This window comes from Pseudoliparis swirei, chromosome 11, assembly GCF_029220125.1.
Source record: "Pseudoliparis swirei isolate HS2019 ecotype Mariana Trench chromosome 11, NWPU_hadal_v1, whole genome shotgun sequence".
In the NCBI taxonomy this organism is placed as follows: domain Eukaryota; kingdom Metazoa; phylum Chordata; class Actinopteri; order Perciformes; family Liparidae; genus Pseudoliparis; species Pseudoliparis swirei.
The window spans coordinates 6,744,911-6,753,175 of NC_079398.1; positions in this window are offsets into that span (position 1 = coordinate 6,744,911).

The window sequence follows — 8,265 nt, forward strand, 5'->3', positions numbered from 1 at the left end:
GCCACCCTAGTGCAGGGAGGACTGAAGCATCAGATCCACCCACGGCTGATCCATTCCCAAGGGAGGACATCCCAGTGGCAGTGTCCACCAATCGCCTTACTGGAGGACGGGGACAAGCGACCCACCCACGCTTCTGGGCCTGGTTCCCATTCCTCAGGCCATAGCCCCTTGTAGGGGGCAGTCGACGGCCCCATCGGGTTCGTCATTCGCAGGGCACAGGAACTGCTGGATATACAGCAGCCGGAACCCCACGCACGCTAGTGCATTCTTCAGGGGCATTCCCGGCCCTGCCACCTTTTCAGTCTCCCCTCCAGAGACTATCTGAGGGGTTACCATCTTACGATAGATCACCGAACCCCGGCGTCCATGCAGGATATGGCCAAATGTGGCCTTCGTCCCATGCCATCCATTGAGCTGACTATCGCATCCATCGGTTTTTCCCCAAGGGGACTCCGAGGCCGGATGACCGGTGCCCTCGAGCCCAGTCGGTTCTCAGGTGACCATTTTACCGTGCTTACTACACGGCAACTCCCCCTCATATGTCATACTTGACTACAGCCTCAGTGATGCTTCGCTGCAGGCATTTGCACTTACGTCAAGAGAACCTGGGCGCCTAATGCTCTCCAGGGTTCAGACAAGCTGTTTGGCCGGCGCAGGCACCCTTGTCGGAGGCATGTAGGAACAACCTCCCTACTGTCCCAGTGAAATCAGGGGACCTGCTCTACAGGCGCACGGTGCAAGCCGGTTAGACCAGGCAGCAGTTATCTGGTCTTCGCAGGACCGTGTCCACACCCCGCAGACTCGGGGGCGCCACGTCTTGACTTTCTCAGGCTGAGCACAGCAGACATCCTTCGTGTGGTCTCCAGAGATCGGCTCATGTCTGTCGACTAAGGGAGGCCTTTTGTCAGTGTGGCAGCTGTGTCTGATTTGGCCTCGGCTGCTGGTGATTGGCAATCACTCAGCAGCCGAGGCCACTCTTATAAAAGCTCCCACTCGAGAGTGGAGAGGGAGAGGTGAGCAGAGGCACGTGTTTTGCGGTCTGCTCGGTATCGTGTGCGTGCCAATAAATATGTCTTGGAACAAACCCTCTTGCTGTCTGGTGGATCCTTGGTGCTGGGGGGGGAAACCCACGGGTGGCGGCCTCGGGCCTGCTACATTGGAGCCCAACGTGGGGCCCCTGAGGACCCAGTGCCTGAAAGGGAGGGAGCCAGACCAGGAGGAAGAGCTGATGAGCAGCTTGGGCCAGATACTGGCCCGGATAGAGGAGATGGGGCGGGCACAGGCGGAGGAGAGCCGGCTGTTCCTCGGAACCCTCCGAAACCCGCCGGCGCTGTGGCAGACTCCCGGTCCCCGTGACCCGTCGCCGCAGCCGACCCCCGAGCCCCGGGAGCCGTCGGAGCTGCCGACCCCCGAGGTCCGGGACCCATCGGAGCTGCCGACTCCAGAGCCCCAGGACCCGTCGGAGCTGCCGACCCCTGAGGTCCAGGACCCGTCGGAGCTGCCGACCCCAGAGCCCCAGGACCCGTCGGAGCTGCCGACCCCAGAGCCCCAGGACCCGTCGGAGCTGCCGACCCCTGAGGTCCAGGAGCCGTCGGAGCTGCCGGACCCAGAGCCCCAGGACCCGTCGGAGCTGCCGACCCCAGAGCCCCAGGACCCGTCGGAGCTGCCGACCCCTGAGGTCCAGGAGCCGTCGGAGCTGCCGGACCCAGAGCCCCAGGACTCGTCGGAGCTGCAGAACCCCGAGGTCCAGGATCCGTCGGAGCTGCCGACCCCCGAGCCGACCCGTCGGTGGAGGGCCGACTCCGGATCCCCGGGCCCTGTCGGAGGTACCAGCTACCGCTGCTCCATCCCGGCCGATCCCGGCCCCCCGTTCCCCGGCCCGGCGGGCGTCAGCTCCCCGTCCCCCCCGTCCCGAACCCCAGAGCCCCCACATCCTAAGCAGTCGACCCCAGAGCCCCCTCCTGCCGAGCCCGGTCCCCCAGGGCCCCTCCTCCGCCCAAGCTCTCATGGGGGGGGGAGGTTAGGCCGGAGGGAGCCCCGGCCTAAATCGAGTGGTGGGGAGTGTGGCAGCTGTGTCTGATTTGGCCTCGGCTGCTGGTGATTGGCAATCATTCAGCAGCCGAGGCCACTCTTATAAAAGCTCCCACTCGAGAGTGGAGAGGGAGAGGTGAGCAGAGGCACGTGTTTTGCGGTCTGCTCGGTATCGTGTGCGTGCCAATAAATATGTCTTGGAACAAACCCTCTTGCTATCTGGTGGATCCTTGGTGCTGGGGGGGGAAACCCACGGGTGGCGGCCTCGGGCCTGCTACAGTCAGGTTCCTAGAATGCTTCACAGACGGTTGCTCTGTTATGCTTTCCAAAGCCGTTATTCCCAGGCTTCTTCCATGTGGACTTCCCCAGGAGTTTCTACAAAAGGGCATTACTGCCGCCCTGCAATCACCAGGGCGTGAGGAAACTGCCATCCTGGACGATCTGGCTGATATGTGCGCCATACCCATTTAGGGCCACACAGTGCATTACTTGCACTCTCTCACGCCGCCCGGTTGGGCCTTCGTGAACAAACAACTGTCTGAGCCATTCTCAGAGCATAACCTTTATTGGTGTAGCTCTAGATGCAGCCACTAAGCGGGCCTGGCCGTCTCTCAGACAGGTGGACAGCATCCTCTGCAGCCTTCCCCTCTCTGAGGGGGCAGATGGCTGTATTTTATCCTCTCTTCTTGCCTATCGGGTAAATTGACAGCTGCATCAGCTGTCTTACACTCTTTCTCACGCTGCCCGGTTGGGCCTTCGTGAACATAAAGAGTTTTCTGAGCCATTCTCGGAGCATAACCTTCATTGGTATAGCTCTAGATGCAGCCACTAAGTGGGCCTGCCCGTCACTCAAGCAGGTAGGTACTCTCTGCAGGCAGTGGTCTTTTATCCCTTTTTGCCTTGCCTATGGGGCAAATGCTTGGGCTGCTGTCGCGGCGCCCTTCGCATGGAGGGCCTAACAGCCTTCGCCAGGGGCCACAGGCACAAGATGGGGGTCACAGTGGTGCCCTCGGCTCTATCCCGTGAGGGTGAGAGCATCCCCGTCAGAGGGTATCCCCAGGGAAGGGGTCCGCCCCACCGGGAGGTCGCCACAGCAGACTCCCGCCTGTCAAAGTGGGGCGCAGTCTGGCGGTACAGGACTTCCAGAGGACAGTCTATTCGCGACACTTGGGTCTGGAGCCACAGGCCATGCACCTAGCGCTCAAACAGTTCCTGCCATACTTGGGAGGGAATATGTACTTGTTGGGCGAGACATCGCCTCAACCACGTGTTGGCTTGAACCTCCAGGGGCCCCTAGGGCTGCAGAGCTGCTACGGAGCTCCCGTGCCCTTCTGATTTTTCTTACTCCGGTAACCCTTCACCTGACCAATTGTCGGGCGAGGTAGCGACCAGGAGAACGGAACCAGGGCGTTCCCCACATTTCCGCTGATCTTGCCAACTACTCGGGGTCTTCAACAGGGCCACCGAATTTTGCTGGTGGCCCCCTTGCGTCCAGCCAGGACTTGGTTCCCCTGGCTGCACAGACTTCGCTGTGAGACGCCACGGTGCCTCGCTGACATGCGGGACCCTAGCACAGCTAGATGGTGGGACCTGCCATCCCGATCCCGGCCGTGCCCAACAAAGGGCTTGGCCGCAGGAGAGCAGAAGCAGCTGAACAGAATCAGTCCAAAGGACTATTCTAGATGCCGGAGTGCCATCCGTCTACGAGACGTGCAGACCGAAGCCGCTTCCCGACCAGCGGACGGAGGGACCCAGTACGGTGCCTCGTGCCTACGGTACTCACGCCTCCATCATCCCTTCTAGTTAAGGGCAGGTCTGCCTCTATCCTGAGGGCCTACATAGCTGCCATTTCAGGGCAGCATGCTAAAGCCGACAATGATGCGGAACAGCCACATAAGGAGGGCCTCAGTGACTATCCCCTGAGCCCCCGAGGGCTCCTCCCGGGGACTTGCCCGGGGTACTGGACACCCTATGCTCGCCTCCCTTCGAACCCTTGGCAGAGGCAGAGCTGTGGTTGCTGTCGGCAAAGACCTTTCATCCTTGCCATAACTGCGGCAGAGCAAGTAGGCAAGCTACACGCCCTGTCGGTCAATGAGCCTTGTCTGAGGGGAACTCAGAGGGCTCGGGTGTCACACTGCGGCCTAAAGCAGTGGCTTCCCCAAAGGTGCTGGCACGCCGGGTCTCAACCAGCCTGTCCAGCCTGCACAGCTTGACCACCATAACTAGTCAGTTAGGGTGGATCTAAGAAGGGCTATGCCACTGCAGAACAGTGCCTGTTCCACTAGATAGTGGAGGCCATTGCCTGTGCATAGGTGGTGAACGTCCGTGCTCTGCCATCCAGAGCAGGGGGTTGTTCTACCAACAGCGTTCCCGCATCACGGGCGACCCGGAGAGGTATGCCCGTAGGGAATATAGGTGCATATGTATGCAACAGCCTCAGGGGCATCGTTGCGCACATTCACCAGAGACTACAGAGTGAACGGGAACACCCTCCATGCATTGCAGGTGGTCCAGATCCTCTGCTTGAGTCATATGAGGTAGTTTCCTTGGGATTCCTCGTGACTCTATTGATATAAGTCATCCAGTGCTAAGCACCGCCTCTGGCGGTCAGGAAGGATGAAATAGAACGCAAGTTACGTATGTAACTATGGTTCTATGAATCCTGGATGACCGCCAGAGTTCTTAGTCATTCGGAATCTCGTGAGTTCGCGAGAAGATTCCGTAGAACTGATCTCGGGATGACACCGGAACTTATACCCGGTGGGCGGGTCATCCGAGGTCACGGGTGACTTTGTCGTTATTAATACTCGACCTGCTATGCGCAAGACGGAAGATATCCAGTGCTAAGCACCGCCTCTGGCGGTCATCCAGGATTCATAGAACCATAGTTACATACGTAACTTGCGATATATATTGTCTTGATTGATTGATTGGGCACACAGGTGTCAATTGGTCTCACCTGGTGGGGGCGGGGTTTAGAAGTTAAAAGGTGAAAGGAGAGAGTGGGAGAGATGAGAGATGATGGGTGAATGAAGTGTGAAGGTGCGTACTGCTGCAGGAAGACACTGCTCCCGGAAGACACTGCTACAGAAAGACACTGCTACAGAAAGACACTGCGACAGAAAGACATTGCTACAGAAAGACACTGCGACAGAAAGACACGGCGGCGGAAAGACACTGCACCCGAAAGAAGGACGGCGCTGGAAGGAAGGAGCTGCAACAGGCCTGCAACGTGTTGGGGAGCGTGAGTGTGTGTGAGCGTGTATGTGGGCCCAATGGGGGGGGGTAAATTAAGTGATTCATCACCATCATCATCGATGTTATCAATTTGTTTGGAGAAATCCGGTTTCTTAGTTTGATTGTTTTGTTTGTTTTGATTGTATTATTGGATATATCATTTATATCAGTAAACAAATGGTGTTCACTAAAAGCGGTCATCTGGGGTCAGTTTGGTAATTTCCTATATGGTCGATCCAATTGATCACTAAAATTATGCTCAATAATAATGGAGACATGAACCCAACCACCCCATCTTTCTAATTCAAAGTGTTGGGGTGCGACATAAAATGGAGGCACTGCTGGGATGCATATAGTTAGTTTCTGACCACAGAAAACCACCTTGGGGAAGTGAGATAAGCAGAACTTTTAACTGAGTATAATTAAAACTGCTATATATATATACAAAAACATAAAAAAGAAACACACTTTATTTAGGCACATATAAATCAGGAAAGGGCATTATGGCACAACTATGGCACTGGTGTAAAGGTGAAGACCTTAACCCTTTGCATGCCATACTGGTCAAGGATGTGGAGGAGCAAACTGAGGTTAGCTTCATTGAAGAAACTCTTCAAACCATAAAAGCTCTGGGAATTGTTAGGGTCCGAGGAAGGGTGTTTGACCCTCAAGGTCAATGTCTAACTGTTCTGTGTGAATGCAGAGAAAAGGTCAACACACCAGCCCTCCCTCTGGATGTGTTACCAGAAGGCAGGTTATTACCTTGGAGGATTTTTGGACCCTCTGACTAGGAAAAGGTGTCCCCTAATGCCCCACTAATGGATGAGGCACAGGAACCTGGAAAAGGTTTTCCCCTCCGAGAATCCACGCCGGAAGCTATTATTAGAGCCGTGGGAGATATAATGCAGAGAACATCCAGACCTACCAGCGACAGTTACTCGTACCGGAGATTGCGGATATTCTCTGGAGTCACCCCCACCCCTGCTGGGGAAGAGCCGCTGGATAACTGGATAGAGCAAGCTCGCCTGATGATAGATGAGTGTGATCGATCAGACAGAGATAAGCGAATGAAGATCATGGAGAGTGTTAAGGGTCCTGCCTTAGAGATCCTGCAAGCGGTTCGATTCAACAACCCTGATGCCACTCCTATAGAGTACATTGATGTTATTGAGAACACTTTTGGAACCTCGGAAACGGGGGAAGAGCTTTACTTTTCGTTTAGACTGCTGTGTCAGCACCCCTCCGAGAAACTTTCCGAGTTTCTGAGAAGAATGGAGAGCTTGTTGAACAAAGTAGTTAAAAAGGGAGGTGCGCCATGTCCAAGCCGATAAAGCACGTCTGGACCAATTCATTAAAGGAGCCACCAGATCGGACATGATGCTCCTAAACCTCAGGCTTCGGGAGCAACGGCAGCAACCACCGTCATTTTTACAATTGTTAAATGAGATACGCACTGAAGAAGAGTATGAAGCTTCTCGTCGCAAGTTGACGCCAATCAAATCAGTGCATGTGAAGACTGTTATGATACCTGCTGAGGCAGATATAAGAGATCTTGGAGCTGAAATACAAGAACTGAAATCACAAGTCCACGAGCTTAAAGCTTGGTCCACAGCAACGTCACCGTCGCGGCCTGCACTACAACATGCAGGCACTACGGAGACGGACTCTTCAGGGGAAAATGGAAGGTCTCCTAGTCTCAAGGCCTTGAGAAATGATGTTCAAAAGTTGAGGAAACAGGTCTCAATTATGTCCATCCGATCTACTCAAGCTCCTACGACGAAGCATCGATGGGAGAGCGCACAGCCCAATCAAGCGCCTACACCCCACCCCCGATGGAAGAGAGCACCATCTAGTCCAGAGTCTCCACCCCACCACAGGTGGGAGAGAGCCTTGCCGCAAGAAGATGCAAGTGACTTTTTCTGCTACCGTTGCGGTGAGGAGGGGCACTTTGCCACGAAATGTCGGGCGCCGGAAAACTATCAAAAGGTGATCCAGAAATTAATCCGTGCTCAGCGACAGCTGAGAATAGGTAATAGGGAAAGAAATGCTTCCCCCACTAGAGAAACCCCCCATAACGCCCATGTGAGAAGAAGTGCGGTAAAAGTACAGACCAGCCATCTACCGGAGGGACTGATAGGGCCACCCTCCACCGCCTGGGTAAAAGTGGATGGAAAACCCTGCACTGCTCTGCTGGATAGTGGATCCCAAGTGACAATAATCTTTGACAGCTGGTATGCCAAGCACCTATCCCATGTGCCCTTGCAGCCAGTCAGTGGGTTAGACATTTGGGGCCTTAGTGAATCAGAGAGCAGCTATCCCTATAGAGGCTACATCCAGGTGGAATTAGAGCTTCCAGAAAAGGCACCTGACACCCCCACGCCAATCCCTATTCTTGCTTTGGTGTGCCCTGATCCCCGTTGTTCTGACAACATTCCTATTCTGGTAGGCACCAATGTCCGCAAGGTCAGACCTTTTACATCAAGTGAGGGAGTTGCAGGTAATCTCCGATCCATGAGAGTAGGGGTATCCAAGCTTAAAGCTCAGCCTTTCCCCACCACCATGCCTCAGGAGGCTATATGTGAGAGCCCGGTAGCTGAAGTTAAGTGGTCCGGCACTGGCCCCCTTGTCATTCTAGCTGGCAATGAGTACATAGCCATCTGTAAAGTTCATGAACAACACTGTTTGGCCGATAGAATTCTTATCACAGAACGTGCCTCCTCACCTGCTCTACCTCCAAGTGTGGTTGTGCAGCCCACTGTTTTATTCTCAAACATAATGGACAAGAACAAGTTCCTTGTGTTGTTGCGGTATGAGTCAAGAAAGGCCACCTCCATCCCTCCAGGTACAGTGATTGCGCATCTATATGTAGCGGATATGGTGACCGAGGTACCAAGTAAAAAAACAGAGGCAGCCCCAAATATTGACGTGTCCCTGTTTGATTTCGGTGATTCCCCCATTCCCGCAGAGTATGAAGCCAGACTAAGACAACAACTCTGT